The sequence below is a fragment of the Phyllostomus discolor genome, chromosome 14, assembly GCF_004126475.2.
Source record: "Phyllostomus discolor isolate MPI-MPIP mPhyDis1 chromosome 14, mPhyDis1.pri.v3, whole genome shotgun sequence".
NCBI lineage: Eukaryota > Metazoa > Chordata > Mammalia > Chiroptera > Phyllostomidae > Phyllostomus > Phyllostomus discolor.
In genome coordinates this window covers 16,636,744-16,656,539 of record NC_040916.2, presented here as the reverse complement: position 1 = coordinate 16,656,539, position 19,796 = coordinate 16,636,744, and the positions used below count along the sequence as shown (strand labels likewise).

Genomic DNA, 19,796 nt, shown 5'->3' with positions numbered 1-19,796 from the left:
CATTGCAGTAATGCCCAGGACTCTGGGAACAAGGCATCGGTAAAACCACTTCCAACGTTACAATTCGGAAAAGGTCTCATGAGAAAGAATTACTACCATTAAATATAGTTCTTTCTAGTGTCAAAACTGGTTCTTCTCAGGAACTAAAAAGAAATAAGATACTTTCCAGAAGCATCACGTCTGAAACTATAGTCAGGCCTGCTTCACCTCCTAAAACCAAACTGACAGAAAAGTCGAAGGCCATTGACCAGCGCAGACATACTATGGCAAAAGCAACTATAGATAACAGATCGACTCAGTCCAAAGCAGTCGCAGGGGAGAGCAAAGCTCATCTGAGAGAGCAGAAGGCTGGCAAAGGAAGAATGCCGAGAAGGCCTCCTAGCTCGGCAGTCACCCAGCCTGAACCTGCAGGACACACTAAAAACCAGCTGGGTCCTCTTGGACGACCATTGCAGAAGATGAGCGAAGGTTATTTACTAAAAAAGTAAAGAAATACATTTCTGGACCCCTACACTTGAATAATGAGGCACACCCCATGGAAGTGATACTGGGCACACTTAGTGACCAGATTAAAAATACTATGGCCCTGGCTGGGTAGCTCAGCTGGTTGGAGTGTCATCCCATGCACCCAAAGGTTGCTGGTTTGATTCCTGGTCAGGGCACACAACCTAGGTTGTGGGTCTGATCTCGAGTTGAAGCACATACAAGAGGCAATCAAACAATGTTTCCCTCTCTCTCTCCCCGCCCCTCTCTCTCTTCCCCACCCCTACATCCCTCCCTCCCCTCCCTTTTTCCTTTCCTCTGTCTCTAGAATCGAATAAGCATATCCTCAGGTGAAGATTTAAAAATATATATATTCTACATGCCAAAAAGAATTGTTAAATATTGGGTATGCCTTGTATACACTGAACCACTCACGAGTCCTGTTGAAAATGTTTGCTTGATCGTTGATAGGCCACTCTGGCAGGGGCTCAGCCTACCGAAGAGATGAGGCATGCAATTATAAATACTCTAACAATGAAGAGTCAAGAAAAAGTTAATTTGGAGACAATTTTGAGGAGGCTTGTGCAACCAAGGTACAAATCCAAGGAGTCAATATTGAAGAGTCAGGAAAACCGAAAACGGAAAATAAACATCATAGAAATGTGGTATTTCAAGATTGTGAAGAAGAGGAAGATGACGGAACAAAAGATCCAACCAATGATATTAAAACCCCTAATACCAAAACTGAGGGGAATTGTTAATTAAATATAGTGTGTCCACTACACCATGCTTGCAAAGTGTAAAACAAGATGGCACTTTGACGAAATGAGTCTGCACTGAAAGTGCTGACGTTTCTAACACCATTTGGATGGTCTCCGTGTCTTCAAGACAAGACGTCTAAACAGCCAGATGTGTTAAAAGACCATTATCCTCACGTGTCTTCACTGGAATAGGTAACAGAGTTGAGACATGAAATGGACGGCTTTAAATGCTGTCCTAATGCAGCTCTGCACCAGATGCACTTGGGGACCGAAACAACAGAAGAGAAAGGAAGGAATGGGGCATTCTGCGTGTTTGTTCTGGTGTTGTGCGCGGGTCAGGGGTCGGCCAAATTCGTGGCGGTGGCCCTTTCACTGACACTCCCGCTGCAGCTGGTACTGCACTCGGGGTGTGGCGCCCCAAGTCCTGCGCTGTCTGGCTCTGCAGACTGGGAGTTTGTGTGAGACAGGGGGATGCTGCCAACTAGTTTACTATGTTCCTTGAATACAGTTAATAAATGTCATGCTAGTTTCAGTGGTATTTCTAAAATAACTAGTGCTTCAACTTGCTTTGTGACATAAAAGCCTCACTGTTAAATCACATCCCCGGAAACATGATAGGTATACACTGAAAACAGTTCTCTCATTCCCACACACATAAGACCCACCAACAAAACTGTTTATATCTTCAAACTGATACTTAAAAGGCAAGGTTCTCTACCAACTCTTTGGTTTCAAATAAGTAATTGGTCATTGTAAGAGATCAGACTATTTAAAAACTGTGTGTGACAGGAATATGGTTGAAAGTCACATACATAGTCTTTATGTTCACATATTCTATTTGTATAATAGTACCTATCTTCTATTTACTGTCTTCTCATGTTCTGGAGAGTAAGGTTTTTGTTCTTTTTAAACCCTGTGCCTTATCTGTATACAATAAATTAAAATATCTACATAAAAACATAAGCAATCTGCCACACTACAGAATCTTACCAGGCTGACAATTTTTCAAATCTAGAGCTTTTCTGAACTTGTAAACACCTAGTCACTCATAATTTTACACTGAGAAACCTAAATAACAATCAGTCTTCAAGAGCTTGCCAAATGAAACACAAATTTGTATTGCACTTGTAATTTTCCAGTTTTTCTTGAAAATTTTCCCCCAAATATTTTGATAGTATTGCGGTCATAAAATAAGTAGCTAAGTTGATTCATTAAAAAAATAAAACCTATAATTTACCAAAACTGATTCAAAAATACATATAAAACTTAAGCAAGTGTTAGCCAATAAAGAAATTCAGCCTCAAATAAAAAAAACAGCATCTTCCAACAATGAAAACCCTATTCGAGATGCTTCATTGGGAAGTTCTACCAAATGTTCAAGTATGAAATAATGCCAATCCTATGTAAAGCACTCCAGAGAGTAATCTACAGACAAATACTGTAGGGAAAGGCATCCAAGGCAGGAACAGTGTGTGCAAAAGACGGGGCTGGGAAGTCAGGTGGGAGCAAACCTTTTAAAGCCATGATGAGGGCAAAGAGGAATTTTATTTTGTCCTATAAACAATTAGCTTCCATTTAGAAGGTCAGATCAGACCTGCATTTGCCTGCAACAAGGGTCTGTACTACCAGGTGATCCTGAGATACCACTTGATATTTATGCAGGAAAAAATGTATCTATAGAATAAGACTTAATACCAACATCAACTGAAAGCATTTTGCTAATTTCCTAGGAACAAAAAGTTCCAGCAACTGCTACAAGTGCTTTTAAAAGGTACCTTAAATACAAGTCTCTACAAGGACTTGTATAAGCCTGAACCTGGGATGGCAGATATACTAAGCACAAGCTGGGCCTATAATATTTATGATAATAATACCTAATATTTATTGAGTGCTCTGTGCCAAATACATTGCTAAGCACTTGACCTAAAGTATCTCAACTAATCTTCATAACAATCCCGTGAATAGGTGCTATAATCTGTCTGCACTTTACTGATGAGAAAAGCCTGAAAGTGATCAAAAAACTTGCCCAAGGTCACCCTACAAATAAGTGGCAGAAGCAGAACTTGAACTTGTATCTCTCTGGCTATAACACCCATGCTGTAAAACACAATACTGTCCTGCCCATGGCAGATATCACTAAGTGATCATTGCACTTTTTTTTTCACTAGCCCAGATCTGGCCTCCCAACTTCCTTGAGTATTGTTCCCTGGGAAGCCAACATACACAGATCAGAGCGGGCACATGAGACAGGACTAATTTTGTGCACTTGGCCTACACCCTACCATCACCTTAGAGGCAGCCTCAGATTCTAATTTAGCTGTGTAAGTCTGAGCAATATCAAAAGCTGATCTGCCACCATAGATTGTATTTTAAACATGTTTACTTAGAGTTTTTACATTAGAAGACCTCCCTAGACTGCTTTCCCAAGCTGACCCACACTGGTTAATTTGTTGGTATGGAAAAATGAAAGAAGGAGCCCAAGCTATCCACAAGCTCTCAATATGAGTTTGTTGCCTCTAGAGAATGTTGTTGGTGAGAAAACTGCAGAGCTAATTCCAGAAAGAGACTACAGCCTTAAGTCACGTGTTCCACATATCTGGGTGGTTTGGATTAATGTCGAAGCCACAAGTATTGTTGAGGACTTAGAGTTGACTTGGATTTTGGAGAAGAATAGTATATTCCTAGATATTTCCTATAACACATTATAGGCACCTTGTCATTCCATGTGAAGCGATAAGAAGTCAAGTGTCCGTGTTAATTTTATAGAGCTCTTCCAGGCAGACAGCCCCACCTCAATGCAACTATTTCCCCGTTTTTCTCTAAACTGCATAATGGTCCTAATTTGTCACCAAGTATATACAATGCACAAATGCCGTGGTAGCCTAGGGTTCAGGAGTGAAGAACGGTGAGTCCAGGGCTGGGAGGAGGGGAGAGATCTGGCTGGACCGAGCAGGGGTCTGACGCCTTGTGAACAGAGGAAGCCACAGGAACGTCCATCCAGTTTCAAGGCTGGTCCTGGAAAGGCAGCTGGGCGCATGGCTGTTTCTGCCTCCCAGGTGGAGTAGGTGGGTAGGTGGAGGAGCAAGTCAAAGCCCAGCAGCCTGTGGCTACCACGCAGGCAGAAGTTGATACTAGAGATGTGACAACACGGGCTAGAGGCTCACCTGGGGCTGAGAAGTGAGGGCCTGGGCCTGGTCCCAGGGAAGAATGGTGACAGGAGTTAAGTGAGGCTCCAGGCTAGTCTCTCACAGTTGTTCTCCCTGAAGGCGGAAATGACGAGGGAGAATCCAGCGACAGTTAGCTCAGGTCAAAATCCTACACGTGTGGACTGGGACAGCCTGTGGGGGGAGAGGAGGGGGAGACAAGGAGAAGCCTAAGCCGTTTAGGGATGACCTAAGCATTCAGGCCCTGAGACACTGGGTTCTAGGAAGGATTGGCATGAATCAGACCTTGGACGGCGTAGGAGCTCTGTTCTCACAGAATGTGGGGCAACCTCTTTTCCTCTAGGATTTTTGCAGCACCCAGAAAAATCTGTATATGGTGACAGGGAAGGGAATTAATATGTGATATAAACCTGCATTGGCTGCTTAGTATCCTATCTCATTTAATTCTCAAAATACCTCGGAAACATTGAGGCCTGCCCAAGATCACAACTAGTAAGTGGTGTGGCCAAGATCCGAATTCATGTCTGATTCCACAGCCTTGGCTCTCTCTGCCCCATCCAGCTGCTTTTGAGAGGACCTGGCCACACATCACTGGAAACGAGAAAGACAAGAGACACTGAAGACCGGGTAAAAGGGTCTGATTCTCTTATCTTAGTGGTTTCCAAACCATCATCATCTTCTAGGGAGGTTTACAACACACACACACACACACACACACACACACACACACACGTCAGGATCATCCCCAGAGATTTTGGCTTAATTGCTCTGTGAGGGGGTCTAGGGGTGGCATTTTTCTTTAAAAGTTCTTCTGGTTATTCTAACGTGCAACAAGAGCTGAGAACCTGTGGCCTCATCCTTTAAGGCAGTCTAAATCACTTTGGGCTGCTGGGTTTAACTGAAAATCCAGGGCCTTCCTTGCCCATTTCTAACTAACTTTCACTTTCTCTTTTGCTCTCTTGGCTTTTTGTTTCTGTGCTGCCTTGGGTGGAAACACCTCGTTCCTGCTCAGGCTGTGGAGCCCAGCCCTTGCTCTTGGCTCTAGACAAGTAAGAGCCCTAGGAACCAGATGCTAGCCAGGGCACTGTGTCCTAGAGGCCAGTGGAGCTGGGGCTCTGGGAATCTCACAGAAGGGTACAGTGCATGGAGGGCAATGGAGGAGCTCAAGGGGGAATGATTTAAGTCCAGGGAGAGCATGCCAGAAAGTCATTGTCACAACAGAGGACCTAGGCAAGGAGAAGTCAAGGTGGAGATCTAGAGAACAACAGCACAGAGAGGAGAAGGGCTATGGCCAAGGTCAGGTGGTAGAGTCTGGAGACATTCTCAGAGGTGGAGATACCACCTGCAGCTGCTATTTGCTGGGAGCCTGGGACCTGGGGCTAGGTGTGGTCCTGTGTGGCCTGGTTGGCACCCAGCTGTTTACCTGCCTGAGCTCAAAGCACCTGTATGCTCTTATCCTTGTGCTGACTCACCCTTGGAGAAAAGATTTACCCGAAACAGCAGTGCAGGTGAATAAGAGACCTTGAAGCAAAGTGTTGGTGAAGATTAGCCAATGAGACTGTGGAGAGATTTTGTTTCTCAATGTGTTGGTTCACGTTGCCTAAGACAGTGATCTTGCTGAATTGCTCATGAGACCTAGATCAGCTCCATCCAGACCTCACTGAGAACTTAGAAAACAAATACACACCCACTCTGCTTGTTTCATCACAAGAACTGGTCTTCTGTCAGCAGCTGTGGGCTGGCCAAGGCCAGCTCTGCCGCTGGAGGGCTCAGGTCGGTGAGGCTCTTCCCACGGCTAGAATTCAAATCGCTCCTCTGAGTTCTTGCTGACTCCTGTCCTCCATGGCTAAGTTGCCTTTCATACCCAGCCTTGTTTGAGTTAAATAGACCCTTCTTCCCTGGAGAAGCAAGGCTATGAAACAACAGAAGCCTTTGAGAGGCAAGAGGTGTCTAATCCAGTTCTTTCTAGACCTGCTTATCATCAGAGTCTTATAAACAGAGATTCCTGTACCTCAAGAGGGACTTACTGAAAAATAATCTCTAGGGGTTGTGCCCACCGATCTGGTGTATTCCTCATCGGAACTGACACCTGCCTCAGTTAGCCTGATCAGAGGAGAACCTTGTATACTGAATTCACAACAGCCTTCTGTGTGATCTGATTCAGCTGAACTTCCAGTACATAGGAGGAATCATAGTTATGACTGATATTCTGTGAGCCAAGTCATTTGCCTTTTTACCTCCTAAATCATTTGTATATTAACTTTACAGTAGAAAAGTGATTAGAAATAGTTAACTACTATTGGTAGGTGGACACCTACCCACCTGTTGTGTCCATCTCTAAGACAGTGCCTCACTAGTAGGCAGTAAAGAGTAAAGGGAAAAAGACTGGATTTTGAAACAGAAGATCCACACTTTGAGTCCATACTTTCTCCATTATTAGCTAGATAACCCTGGGCCAATTATGTTACCCTTCTGAATTTCAAATTTATCATAACCATCATAGAAATAACGTCTGGGAGCTTATTACCATATGCCAGGGACAATGTTAAGCACTTCACTGACATCATTGGCTTTAATGTTCCCAAAACATCGTTGTGTAGCAGAGAAAAGCGGGTCTCAGTAAGTCACTACTTTTGCTAAGAGCTCAGAGTGCCTACTTCCCAGGGTTATTGTAAAATTATGGGGATAAAGATATGAAAGTTGAGCTATGTACACGTTTGTCTTTCTAACACTGTAAGCTACCATAGTCAAGACTGTGTCTTCTTTATCCTGCAGCTCCATTAGCCAACATTGTACCCAGCATATTAGTGGACACCAAAAAACACTGGTAGAATAAAAATGAATGAGTGGTTAAAAACAAGTTAGTGTTGCAATGAGGCCCTATATAAATGAAGGCTCTATTGATCAACGTGTTCCATCAGTCTGACAAAGGGCCCAGAAGTACCTGTGCTCCCCATCCACTGTGGGCATCCTGTATGATCAGGTGGCTTATTGAGGGTTCTACTTACATGAGGTCTCAACAGGCCTCCCTGCAGAAACAGGAACCAGACCTCTGGGGAACGGGCTTGGCCCCATGAGTCAGGCTAGCTCTGAGGACTTCTAACTCACCCACCAGAACAGCGCCACGCAGCAGGCCCGATAAGAGCCCTGCACACCGTGCCTCACGCTTCTCTGTAATCCCTTCCTGGATCTCATCTGGCCTCCTCAGACCTGACCCTAGGCTTTGTCTACTCTCTCTGGGCCTCACTCTCTGCATCCTCGGCCTGCCCCTGCCTCTCAGGTTCTGACCCTGGCTGTTTTGCAACGGACATTTCTCCTTCGGGGCGCGTGTGCGGCTGCCGCTGAGGACAGACTCCTTTCTTACCCAAGTTTGGCCTCCGAGCCCGTTACCTGTAAGATTGATTTTCCCATATGCTTGGCTAGGCTCCGAGGGTCGGAATCAGACACCACTTGGACATCAACACCAGGCAAAGGCTCTGCTTACCTGTGTTCTCAGGGAGGGCTCCCAGGTGGGCAGAAAACTCACCCTGTGACAGGACAGAGCTCTGTTCCCAGTCTCAGCCCCTGGGCATGGACACTGATTGAGTACTGGTAGGAGGGGACAAACCAGGGTGGGACACAACATTGTGCTGCTCAAACGGAGTACAACTGAACTGTCAGAAGCGTGTCCCAAAACTTTGCAGGAGACAAGAGAAGGAATCTCCTCTAGAAAACTGAAAAAGGTTCAAATGGAAAAGTTGGTCTACTGGCAAAATCACACTGGAGGTGGCTCAGTGAGGATGAAGCGGCAAAGGACAGACAGACTACGGTAACATGGAAAGAGTGAGAATCACGTGGAGCTCAATGGCAGAGCAAAAGGCTAGCGGCCTTGGGTTAGGGGACATCAGCATGGCTCCTGTAAACCAGAGGTTGCCACCTAGTCGGCCGGGATTAGCAGTCAGAGCCACCAGGTGGCACTAGAGGAGAGGCCACAAGAGAACTTCAGCAGTGGCTCCCCAGGTAGGAGCAGCCCTGGGGGAAGGGTGAATTTGAGGGGCTGAGGGTCCCTCAGTTCCGTGGGTGGCAGCTCAGAGGCATAGACATGAAGACATACTTTGGTCCTCGCACCTCTAAATGTCCTTGCCCTGGCTGGAAGCTAAAGGGGAACAAGCTCTGTGGGTTTCTAGTGACCAAATTCCCAGGGGGCTCCTACCTAGTTAACATTTCAGAAGGCACTGCTGTGATGTTGAGGAACTCTAGGTGTCAGTAACCTGGGAAAAAAAAACATTCATTCCCCATTTTCCAGGTCAGTGAGAACTCCTCACTGTGACCTAAACTCAGAACACATGTATGAGAAGAACCTAGCACAGAGCCCTGGCATAGTGAGTGCCCGATTAACGTTGTTCCCCTTCGTGAGTAAGCCCGTTTGACGGTGTGCCTCTAGCCACACACACACTGGGGCTGATCCCTGGCCCTCAGAACTGAAGTGCTTTCAGCCCCATAAAGTCTGCAGCGCCTCTGGCCAGACACCCTTTTGTCCCACAGCCTTTGTTGCCACAGACTTCTCACTGTGAGGCCTGGGCAGTGGCCTGGGACCACCCCAGGAGCTGGCCCCTCAGCTCACAGAGTGTTAGCCCCAGTCCTTCTGCCCCGGCGCCCCCAGTTGCCCAGCCCTATATGCAGCCTGCAGCCACATGCCATGTACACTCTCACCCCTCCGACCCCATTCGCCAGCAATTGTTCCTCTCTAGTCTGCCCGGGATCAGTCACCACACCGGGTTTCCCCGCCTGGCCTAGTCGGCCTTGCCTCTGGGCCTGGGCACCCCAGCCTGTGTGACCCAGAAGCTCACACCGAGGTGATCAGATTGCCGGGAACAGTATGTTTTCTTCCCTGCCTCTGTTTTCTGTTTTGTTCGAGGGCCAGGGCCAGCCAGCTGAGTTGTCTTTCCCTTGCTCCACTCCACATCCTCCCTTGCACGTGGTCTGCCTTCAGTAGGTGCAGGCCAAGTGGGGAGGGGGTGAAAAGCGCAGGGAGGGTGCACAGCTCAATCTCTCGCAAGGCAGGTTCACTGTGGGAGACCAGATTGCTGCTGCTTCCCGGAAACAAGACTGTTATTGCTTCTGGAAGAGTGGAGGAGGAAGGCGGGGCAGAATTTGTGATTTGTGCAGACCAGTTCTGGCCAGATCTCTTAAAATGTTTTGTTCTTGCTTTGCTGCTGTTGTCTTATTTTTTCCCCATTCCCTGTGCTGAGCTGTCATTTCTTAACCCAGCCAGGCTAGTGTGAGCTCCTGGTTCCTCTTGGCAGTAAACACCCTGGCTTCCCAGGCCATTATTGCTCCCTTTTCTCAGTTTCTTACAAAATGCAATTTGAAATTACAAAAGTGGTAATGTCCACAATAATGGCAGGGTTTAAATGTTTAAAAGAATAATTAAATATGGTGTTTATTGAGCCTGGCACCTTCTTCAGCTTTATTTTCTCCTTTCTTCATTCCTGGCAGCATTACATAAGAAAGCAGCTGTAGAGCAATACCTGAAAAATGTTCAGCCTTTTAGAGCAGTATTAAAGATTTTCAATACAAACACAAACAGTGAACAATCAAAGCATGAGTCAGTTTGTCCCTACAAGGAACTGGAGTCCCTTCTGGCCACAGCACATTTCCACAGGAGCTGATAATGAGGTGAGCAGGAATGTCAGACACGAGCCTGGCCCCTCGGAAGATCCTGAGACCAGGTGAGAGTGCGCTTGCCTAGGGCACCCCGGCCTCATCCTCGGTCATCTGCTGCTTAGACATGTTCAGGCAAAACTGGGCTTGCTGACCAGAGATGGCTGTTGGCTTGTGAGTGAGCCTGGGTCCACCAGCTGCATTTTGACCACGCCCCCACACCCAGTAATACCATTGAATGCCTCAGCACTTGCCTTGAAGTGTATTTTTTAATTTAAAACAGTTTGCTCCAGAAAACCTTTATTGTTTTATTGCCAGTGTAAAATAAATATAGAAAAACGATAACATGCGACAGTTTTTTAGTATGTTGCATATAGCAATAAATCTAATCAATTTGTGAAAATAATCTCCTCAATGAGAAAAATGAAACGGTTTATAATCTTTCTGTAAAGCAGGAATATTTGGCTCAGTGTACAACTTACAATGTGGTTATATCCCGATAAACCCACCATAAGTTGAAAATATCCCAAGTCAAAAATGCATTTAATACACCTAACCCACAAAATATCACAGCTCAGCCTAGCCTCCCTTCAACGAGCTCAAGACACTTTACATTAGCCTGCAGTCAGGCGAAAATATCTAGCACAAAGCCCATTTTGTAAGAAAGTACTAGATCTCTCATGTAATTTATTATGCATATCACTTGGGCACTATTATTAAGTTAATAAGTTGAGCCATCATAAGCTGAAAAATCGTAAGTTGTTATCCTCGTTGAGCCAGGGACCCCTGCACTAAATCTGCAAGGCCGGTGGTGCTCTGCATCCCCTGGGGCTGTTCCTGGGTGCAGACCGCCTGGATGGGAGTCCCAGCTCCCCACGTAGCAGCTGGGAGACCAAGGGCCATTTTCTCTGCATCTGTGTGCCTTCGCTCCTTGTTTGTCAAATAGAGCTAATATTAGCACCAATCAGAGCTGTTCCCAACAACTGCATGAGTTAATACTTGCAGAACACATATAGCAGTGCCAGGCCCAGCACTCAGTAAGCTCTCAGTGAATCTAAGCTATAATAATAATCCGTCGTCATAGCACTAGCATTAGGGTTGGACTCATGGATTTTAAATTCCTGCTCACTAGAGTTCAGAGTCAGAAGACTGAAAAACAAATATTTAACTATTCTCCCTGGAGAATAGTACCAATCTTAGTAAGATTGATTAGTAAGAGTCAGTTCTTAACCAAAATAATGAAAGTCACCTTGCTCTACAAAATTCACTTTTAATAAGACCTCTGAAGCAGTCTTCAAAATCTAGTCTTGGATGTGTTGGGCTCTCTAGTAATGTGTGGAAAGTAATGGAAGATGGGTTTCTCATGTATTCCCTGCTGCATCTCAGTCTAGAAAAACACAAAGATATTTCATTTCATTTTCAAAGAATCTCTATGATATTCAAAATAATTTTGAGCTAGTTATTCAGATGAGTTCATACCCATACAGTTCACATAATGAAAATGTTTGTTGATATTTGAAATTAGTTGAATGGTTTGGTCAGCTTGGAAGACTGGGTCCTTGGTGACTCTGATGCCAGTTACCACTTACTGAGGATTAACTGCTGTACAGGGTTAAGTTTTTTTAATGTTCATAATTACCCAGTAACTTATGTACTGTCTGCATTTTGTAGCTGAGAAAACTGAGGCTCAGCGAGGTGGAGTGATGTGAAGACTGTACCACTAATGATGGGTCCAAGACTGGCAGTCAGGTCAGTCCATCAGGGCCCAGGGCCTGAAGCTCCCTATCTCCGTGCTTCCCCGCCTTGGTGGGACCCGTAAGGTCATGTGGCGCTACAGCTCTGCCTTAGTCATCCCCATGGAACTGGGCTTCAGAGCCAGGAGCCAGGGTGGGATGTTCTGCCCCCTGTAGATTCATCTGCTGCCTTATCCTACCTGGAACCCGGGAAGTTTAGAAGCTGTGATTATTATTGTCACTACCAAGGTCATACTTCTTTCTGACACCATCTAATTTCTTTCAAGGTGAAAGTGTTCCAGGGTGCTGGTGTCTCTTTCCAAACCAGTCGAGATACATACACGCAGGGGAAGCATGGGAAGGGTGGTTCTGAGGAGGGTCAGGCTGGGTTTCAGAGGAGGCTGGAGAAGGAGAAAACTGTCTTTGATGGGAGCACTTTGGGGCAAGGAAGGAGGTCTCTTTGGGGGCGTTCCCCAAAGACTGGGGACAGAGGTCCTCAGGGGAAGCACACCCTGGGAGAGTACATACTGTTCTGAGAAGTGAACGCACAGTGAGTGGTCCCGGGGGGCCTGAGAGGCCCCAACTTCATGTTGCCAGGGAGAGTTTCATTATAACTGATTTTCTCAGACATCATCAAACTGATAACAAAAGCACTCTTAGACGGGGAAGGGAGAGCCGGCTCCAGCTCTCCTGAGTCAGTGCAGGCAACTTCTTTGCTCTCTGTCCATGACATTTCTTTTGAGAGTCTCAGGACTGTTTCTCACAGCCCCGCTCTGAGTACATTTTTGGTTGGAATTTAGCTTTGAATTTGGCATGTCCAGACAGGATCACTGTGGGCTCCAGCATCAGCCATCTCTTCCACTGACCCGTTCCTCCCCTTGTTTCCCTCGACTCCTGAGAGCTGTGCACTGTGGTGTTTTTCCTCCCTGACGGGCAATTTCAACTTTCTCTTTTCACCCAGGCCAGCTGTGGCTCCCTATCATTTTACTCTCCACTCAATATCACATTTGCTCAGGCCGTGTTTTTTTAGACTGGCCAAGGCCTTCTTATAGCTGATGGATTCAGCTCTTCCCCTCAAGACCCTCAGAGTCTAGCCCGGCCCTGGGCACAAGACAGGATTTATCTCATATGGATTTTTGAGCTCAACAGTTGAAGACTTTAGATACCAACGATCAAACTTGCATGGGATCCAAACCACTCGACACTACACATACAAGTAATGACGGCCCTTGGATGTACTGCCGAGCATGCTACATACAAAACATACGTGCTAGGCCCCTTATGAAGGTGAGCTCTGACGTATTTCCTGACTCCTTTGAAACCCCAAATTTATATCATAGGAATGTCACCCCAAACTGGGCCCATGGTCCATTCAACTCAGGCGATAACCATAACAGCCAGCGTCTACTATGCAGTACTGGCATTCTGTTTACCACTTCTCAAGCATTTTCTTATTTAGTATGGCGGTTCACAGAACAATCCCGGGGGATGGATATCATTGCCACCATTTTACAGATGAGTCTGAAACTTAGAAAGACAAAGTAACTTGCCCAAGTTCACCTATCTTGCATGCTACAGAACAGGACTTGAACCCAGATGTCTAAAGTCCAAACCTAAGCTTTTAACCAATTACCTTGTAGGGTCAAGAATTTGAGGGAAGAGTCATACTCTCTGCAAGGCACTAGTCACAAGATTGGGGATGGGTTCCCCAAATGCAGTCTTTCTCCATAAGTTAAATTCCTCTTAAATCTGAGTCTTCTGCTTTCACAAATGATTTTAATCCAATTAGTTTGTACTGTATGTTTCCTCTTATTTTGAGCTAATGCTGCTGTCTTCCATCTTTACAGAGTTCTTAATTCTAAATCTTTAAGACTTGTAAATTCCAATTTCCCCTCACAGGGACTTTTTATTTGATTTAGATTTATTATATTAGACTTTAAGTCTTCATCCTTCCACAACAAAAGCCACATTTTCAGTGTTTTTGTAAGGTGCTGTCTTGTGCCTCTTTCCTGGCCCCCCATATTCTAGGCAAACCAACAGCCGTAAGGGGACCTCTGTCTGCACCTTCAGTCTCCTATAGCCTTTCAAACGGAAACCCCTTCCCTTTTCTCCACCTGTTCCCATTTTCTTGTAGCCCCAGTCTACACTTTCTGCCCGGCTTCAAGATTACCCCTGCCTTGAAGTCTTTTGTGATGCCCCCAGCTGGAAGTGATTTCACTCTTGTGCGAAATAGCCACAAGACTATATACCTTTGGATCCTTCATACAGTGCTTTTCACTTTCTCTATTAGATTTTAGCCATACTAAACTTTTCCTATTTCTCCTTCTAGATTATAGCTCCTTTAGGGCAGAGTCTGTATCTGTTGCTTAAGGACTTGAATTATTTTAGGTACTTGCATCTTGGTCAATGCATAGAAATATATATAAGTCAATGGTTTTGCTTGATTTCTTTTTGGAAACATTTTATTTTATCAGAATTAGCTAACTCTAAATTCTTGGCACATTCCATGTAACAGATTCTTGTGGGCTTATACAAGCCTAAAATAATCTCCAACACTTTACTGGTCATTTAAAATCGCAGTGGCACAGTGAACTGAAGTCCCCTTGGAAAGGCTGAGCTGCTTCCTGGGCCAGAGCTGAGAGCTCCGTGCTTGTCATGGCAAAATGGAATGTAGCTATTTCTCTCATGAGTGAACGATTTTGCTTCACTTTAACCTGAAAATAGTCTACACCTTATGTACGAGATGAAGATCGCACTGGGCACTCTTTCAAATTATGTATCTTATGGAGATATTATCTTTTTTTTGCCATTACTACCAGCAAAGTTTCACAACTAAAGACAGTTTTATGGCAAAAGAAACTGTCTGCAATGCGTTGGCCTGAATTTCTGGCCGGTGCTGGAATGGAGAATTGTCAATCATGGCTACAGCACTGATGAGTGCTGGCCAAGCCTCCATTCCCTGCACACACACCGTGATTATTCTGATGAACATTATTCAAAGTATATTGCACACCCACGTGCAGCTGATGTTGTACAGAACACCAAACGGCACAATCTGCAAGGAATTCAAAGGCCTAAGAGCTGCCTTTCAGAATAAAAAAAATTGCTCCTTTTGGAGAGGCTTGAGGGTGTGCACAGAAGTAAAAGAAATCATGATTATCCAATAGTTACTGCTGCAATCATATTGCTACCTAAGTAAGTGCTTTCTTTCAAGGAGATTATAATGCTTGCAAAATAAGGGCTTTCAACCCATTTTAATTTCTAGTCTACTTTCCTAGCATAGAAAAGAAATTTTCTCTGTGTCGCATACATCAGGATTCTAAAGCCATCCAGGAGTGGAAAAATTCAAAGGTTCATGTGCATAACGAATCTCATAAGGGGCTTCTTGTGAAAATTGAAAACTCAGAGGTCCTACCTCAGATTCATTAATTCAACATCTCTGGGAATGAGGCCTGTAACTAGTATTTTTTAAATGCCCTTCTAGGATTCTGATCAGCAGTCCTGGGACAAGACTTGGAGACAACTTTGAAAATTGTAAAGGAGAAAGATTGTGAGGGAGTTCTCAATACCTGGGGACACCAAAATAGAAAGATGCTTACTTTCTGTGAGTTGTGTGGCCAGCACAGGGCCCCATGTGCCCCCTGCTCAATACCGAGCCCTTTGCCTGGGTCAAAACGGTGTAACAGAAGTGATCTAGGCTGACAGAACAAGACGACCAGGGTCTGTGTGCAACCAGCTGTGAGATTTGGGGGAAGCACTGCACCTCTTAGCTAGCCCTTCACGGAAGGAGAGACCTGGACCTGACTATCTCCACCAGGGCTCTGTTAACCCATGAGCTCCTTCAGCAAAGGCCCAGGCACCACCTCTAGGGCATCACTGTCCTGCAAAGACATAGTGCGGGCCACGTATGGAAAAGTAGGTATTATAGTAGCCATATTTCCAAAAGTAAAAAGAAGCAGATAAAATAAAAAATAAATTTTATTTAACCCAATGTATCTGAAATACTATCATTTCAAAATGTAATCAATGTAAAATTAAGATTTTATATTCTTTTTCTTTCTACTAAGTCTTGGAGATCTGGGTATATTTTCCCTTCAGCACATCTCGGTCCCGACGGCCCCATCCCCAGCACCCCAGAGCCGTCCGCGGCAGTGTGCTGAAGAGCCGAGGGCCAAGTCTGCGCTGCTGCCTGTTGTTGTGTGGCCCGCTGGCTCGGAATAGTTTTTACATCTTGGAAATATTGGGGGAAAATGAAAAAAAAGAATAATATTTCATGATACATGAAAATTATATGAAATTTACATTTCAGATCCACAAATAAAGTTTTATTAAAACATAGCCATGCCCTTTGTTTATATGTGGTCTATGCCTGTTTTTGTGCAACAGCAGAGTTGAGTAGCTGAGACAGAAACTGTGTGGTTTTCAAAGCCTAAATATTTGCTATCTGGTTCATTACAGAAAAAGTTTACTGATCGCAGAGAAGTGTAAGAGCTGGTCCTGGAGGTCGGGCTGCCTCGGGTCCTTGGCCATTTGCATATAACAAGGGCTTGGTTAATGTGTGGCTTGAACAATTTAGTAAACCTCAATCCAAAGAGATGGGGGCGTTGGACAGTAGAGGTTCAGGTGGCCAGCCAACAACCTGGAGTACTGATGGAGATGCCATAGCAGAAAGGAAATAGGACACACCAGGTGGCAGAATATTAGAGCAAGGCCAGAGCTGGAGGTGGAACTTCATGGAAGAGGGGGCTCTGAAGATGGATTTAGTCGACTTTAGAAGAGGCAGACCCGTTTACCTGTGGAAGGGCTTGGATTTGAGCCTTCAAATGAGGACACACAACAGCAGCTATCTACTCTTACTGGTCGATGTTCTGTCTTTGAAGTTCTGTTCTTATCTGGTGATGAGCTAATTCAACCTCTTTCAAAACTGTCCTGTTAGGCTCTGGATTCAGTTTCGCAGGTGGCTTGGTTTTCTGTTGTCCTGGCTGGATATGTGGGTGACTGAGGGGTAGTCTAGCCAAGGGCTTTGAGTTTAGGGAACCTTCCCAGGACTGTAATTACCTGGGATTTATCTCCATCAAAGGCATGTTTTGATCAATCAACAACTAGTTCTGGCCCAACCCTAGCAGTTCCTGTAAGTCACCTTTGGGTAACATAAAGATAACATTTATTTTTTTTCTTTTAAACAATTGGAAAAATATGACCAAACCTTTGGTGGGGAAAAAACCTTTTCCTGACCCCTTTGATTCATTTCCTTGTGAGTTATAAATTGAAGGTAGTATTTCTTTAATGTAGTACCATTTTTTTGCTATATTATTCCATAACTGCTCATAAGCCTTTTGGCACAATAATTTCTGCTTCCATTTATTTAAAAAAATTCTTTTCGGGCACTTTTTAGCCTGAAAAATAGTCCTGTGTTGATGGAAGGATGCAATTAGTTCCATTTTTACAGATTCAGAAACTGAGGCCCAGAGATGTCAACAGATTTGCTCAGGTTCACCTGGCTAGGTAGTGGTCAACCTGAGCTAAATACGTAGTCTTCTCACTGCTGGTTCATGATCTTTCTGCTATGTTTTACTGGCTGTCTGTTATTCTCCCTCCCTTCTTCCTTTGTTTGCCTCAGCATTTCTTCCTCTCAACTCATTTTAACTTTAGTGCACATCTTCTTCCCCCTCCAGGTCCTCTCCCTCCCTCCCAGCCACGCTCAAGTCATGTGCTCTCAGAAATAGCCCCTCAGCATCACTCCTCACTGGACCAAGGGGCCACATCATACCCTGGAAGTCTCTCTTCTCTTCATGCACTTGGTTCCATATTCTGCTCTTTTTCACACAGTATTTTGAACCACATCCCACTTGATGATATAGGAAAGAAGGTGACTCTTGTCACAAGCACAAACTTAAGACACTCATAGCTGAGGTTGCCAGCAGGATTCTCTTTGGCCCTAGGTACCCACAGTGAGCTCCAGAGACACTGGGGATTATTCAAAGCATTCAAAGGTCAATGTTAGTTATCTTGATTTTTTAAAAAATCACAAAATGTTAGAGCTGGAAGATACTTTAGAGATGATCTTATCCATCCTTCTCATTACTGATAAAGAAACTGAAGCCCAAAGAAGTATGTGAAATTCAACTCTCATCCAGGTGTTTCAAGATTTGGGAGCCTTGGCCAGTGTGGTTCCATTGGCTGGAGCATTGTCCCATAACTGAAAGGTTGTGGGTTCAATTCCCAATCTGTGAGTGTGTTATCCCTGGTCTGGGTGCAAATGGGAGGCATCCAATCAATGTTTCTCTCTCACATCGGTATTTCTCTCTCTTTCTCTCCCTCTCCCCCTCCCCTCCTCTCACCAAAAGCAGTCAAAAAAAAAATGTCCTCAGGTGAAGGTTTTTTTAAAAAGTAAGGAAAAAAAGATTTGGGAATGAGCATCCTAAGATCCCGAGATGATAGGACCATTTCAGTTGTCAAGGAGTTGAGACTCACTGGTTTAATATAAGACCTTGCCAGATCGATTGTTTGCCTAGATTACTGAAATATCATTATATATAATGAACCAGGAAATACCAGAACCAGATTGTACAAGAGTGTTCTACTGAAATTTATCTGTCGCCTTTTGAACTTAGTAGTAGCTCAACACTGTTTTCTGCATATCTCTGAAATGTCACCTAACAGTCATTTATTCTTTTACTTATTTAACCAACATTGGTCAAGTCAGGCAATCTCTATGTGTCAGATATTTTTCTAGATCCTAGATCCTATTTTCTAGATCATCATTTGTTTGATCTAGGGACATACCAGTGGACACCATAATGCAGCTTAAGGTGATAGGTCCAGGGTGTAAGGGCACACCTGGGGCAGATACCCCAATGAGGCCTGGGAGGTGAGCCTGTGTGTATGTGGTGGGGGTGCAGGGGGTGGGGTATTCAGGAAAGATTTACCCAGGAAGCAGCTGACCTTCAGGTGGAATTTGAAAGGATTGACAGAAGGCACCCTCTCTCGTTTATCCAGTAAGTATTTAATGAGTACCCTATGTACCAGGCTGCGTGACAAAGCATTCTATGTTCAGAGCTGATGAAAACATTGAAAGTCGCTGACTCACTGGCCCTCACAGTAAAGTCAGCAGTCAGGCAATAAAAGGTAAATAAATATTACGAAGATGAGAAGAGTGCCGAGATAGAGACCAAGGAGGGGCATGTCAGAATGATCAAGAAAGGCCTCAACTGAAGACTGAAGTTAGATTGGACCTAAGGATAAGAAACTAACCATGGGACAGCCTGGTGAAGCATTCCAGACAGGGGACCTGAATGTGCAAAGACCCTGAGGCACAGAACTGCCCAGTCTGTTTTAGTGACTGCAAAGGGCCTGTGTGTCTGCTACATGGTAGACGGGAAAAGGAGAGAGGCATGACACACTACTAAGGAGAAAGCAGGGGCCCGTATACTCAGGGCTTGGTAAGCCAAAGTAAAAACGGGCAGCAAGGATGTGTCAAGCAGATGGAATAGTCTGTGTAAGGGCCTGGCGATGTGAACAGAGCTGGCAGTTGGAGAAACAGGTATGTGAGATGGTCACCTGCAGTGTCGTGATGTACACTCCACACACAGCAGGAGCTGGGCACATGGAGACCTGATCTTCACTAACCTGAGTCTAATAAATCTTTCAAATAAGCTAAAACCATTGACTGTCTCCTGGGATCATGTGGATGATGGTCATTCCAGCTTTTCTAATCAGCTGCTGGAGGCAAAATTTTAGAGAACAAACCAGAGCCAGCAGCTCACCCAGTGTACCAAACTGGATGAAAACAAACTCTGTAGTCCCAATGGGCTAAAAAGAAATTCAGAACTAAGAATGGTAAGGCCAGCTGGACAGCAGGGAGACAGGCAGATGGCCAAAGGCTCATGTTTGGATGACAAGGGAAGAAAGAATAAAATGCAAGAGAAAACAAGGACTCTCTCTTCAAAGAATTGGGGAACACCCTCTGTTGCCCGTCACTTCCCAGCTGGAGAGGGCAGAAGCAGCAGGAC

At 44.9% G+C, this 19,796-nt stretch overlaps 1 pseudogene; it reads left to right on the top strand.

The window, feature by feature from the left end:
* Window positions 1-862: 862 nt before the first annotated feature.
* Window positions 863-1,706, top strand: LOC114512129 (annotated as a pseudogene).
* Window positions 1,707-19,796: the final 18,090 nt, after the last annotated feature.